Source organism: Sinocyclocheilus rhinocerous, unplaced genomic scaffold (assembly GCF_001515625.1).
Source record: "Sinocyclocheilus rhinocerous isolate Xijiao unplaced genomic scaffold, SAMN03320098_v1.1 scaffold25122, whole genome shotgun sequence".
Taxonomy (NCBI): domain Eukaryota; kingdom Metazoa; phylum Chordata; class Actinopteri; order Cypriniformes; family Cyprinidae; genus Sinocyclocheilus; species Sinocyclocheilus rhinocerous.
The window spans coordinates 1-1,637 of record NW_015630213.1 but is presented as its reverse complement, the minus strand read 5'-3'; the positions used below and the strand labels follow the sequence as shown (position 1 = coordinate 1,637).

At 41.2% G+C, this 1,637-nt stretch overlaps 3 non-coding genes across 3 annotated transcripts; all 3 read left to right on the top strand.

The window, feature by feature from the left end:
* The first annotated feature begins 517 nt into the window (after nucleotides 1-517).
* trnaa-ugc (transfer RNA alanine (anticodon UGC)) lies at nucleotides 518-589 on the top strand. The gene has a single exon. It is a non-coding gene; the product is annotated as a tRNA-Ala (tRNA).
* A 345-nt stretch (nucleotides 590-934) lies between these two features.
* trnaa-ugc (transfer RNA alanine (anticodon UGC)) lies at nucleotides 935-1,006 on the top strand. Its single transcript has one exon. It is a non-coding gene; the product is annotated as a tRNA-Ala (tRNA).
* Nucleotides 1,007-1,148: 142 nt separating this feature from the next.
* On the top strand, nucleotides 1,149-1,220 carry trnaa-ugc (transfer RNA alanine (anticodon UGC)). The gene has a single exon. It is a non-coding gene; the product is annotated as a tRNA-Ala (tRNA).
* Nucleotides 1,221-1,637: the final 417 nt, after the last annotated feature.

Sequence of the window (1,637 nt, the reverse complement as noted above, 5' to 3'; positions counted from 1 at the left end):
TTTCCACAGCTGGAATTAATAGCATTGGTACACCTACAGTGGTAGAAAGAACTTGTTGTTTGTCAGTGGTAGAAAAGTTCCTTCTAACTGGGAATTTAGCTCAGTGGTAGAGCGCATGCTGCGCATGCATGAGGTTCTGGGTTCAATCCCCAGCATCTCTACAGACTGTTTACATTTAATTTAAGCAAAACTGTCTCAATTTGGTCCTGTAGCGTTACCACATCTGGAATTAACGGCATTTGTAAACCTAAAATAGCAGAAAAAACTTGTTGTACGTCAGTGGTAGAAAAGATTCTTCCAACCGGGGATGTAACGCAATGGTAGAGCGCATGCTTTGCATGTGTCAGTTCCTGGGTTCAATCCCCAGCATCTCCACAGACTGTAAAATTTAAATTTCAGCAAAACGGATTCAATTTGGTCCTGTTGAGTTTTCACATCTGGAATTAATAGCATTGTTACGCCTACAGTAGTAGAAAAAATTTGTTGTACCTCAGTGGTAGAAAAGGTCCTTCCGCCTGGGGATGTAGTTCAGTGGTAGAGCGCATGCTTTGCATGTATGAGGTCCTGGGTTCAATCCCCAGCATCTCCACAGACTGTAAAATTTTAATTTCAGCTAAACTGATTTAATTTGGTCTTGTAGCATTACCACATCTGGAATTAATAGCATTGGTAAGCCTACAGTAGCAGAAAGAACTTGTTGTATGTCAGTGGTAGAAAAGGTCTTTACATCTGGGGATGTAGCTCAGTGGTAGAGTGCATGCTTTGCATTTAAGAGGTCCTGGGTTTAATCCACAGACTGTAAAATTTTAATTTCAGCAAAACGGATTCAATTTGGTCCTGTTGAATTTCCACGTCTGGAATTAATAGCATTGGTACACCTACAGCAGTAAAAAAAACTTGTTGTTCATCGGTGGTAGAAAAGGTCTTTCCAACTGGGGATGTAGCTCAGTGGTAGAGTGCATGTTTTGCATGGATGAGGTCCTGGGTTCAATCCCCAACATCTCCACAGACTGTTAAAATTTAATTTCAGCAAAACGGATTCAATTTGGTCCTGTTGAGTTTTCACATCTGGAATTAATAGCATTGTTACGCCTACAGTAGTAGAAAAAATTTGTTGTACCTCAGTGGTAGAAAAGGTCCTTCCGCCTGGGGATGTAGTTCAGTGGTAGAGCGCATGCTTTGCATGTATGAGGTCCTGGGTTCAATCCCCAGCATCTCCACAGACTGTAAAATTTTAATTTCAGCTAAACGGATTTAATTTGGTCTTGTAGCATTACCACATCTGGAATTAATAGCATTGGTAAGCCTACAGTAGCAGAAAGAACTTGTTGTATGTCAGTGGTAGAAAAGGTCTTTACATCTGGGGATGTAGCTCAGTGGTAAAGTGCATGCATTGCATGTATGAAGTCCCGGGTTTAATCCACAGACTGTAAAATTTTAATTTCAGCAAAACGGATTCAATTTGGTCCTGTTGACTTTCCACGTCTGGAATTAATAGCATTGGTACACCTACAGTAGTAGAAAAAATTTGTTGTTCATCAGTGGTAGGAAAGGTCCTTCCACCTGGGGATGTAGCTCAGTGGTAGAGCGCCTGTTTTGCATGCATGAGGTCCTGGGTTCAATCCACAGACAGTAAA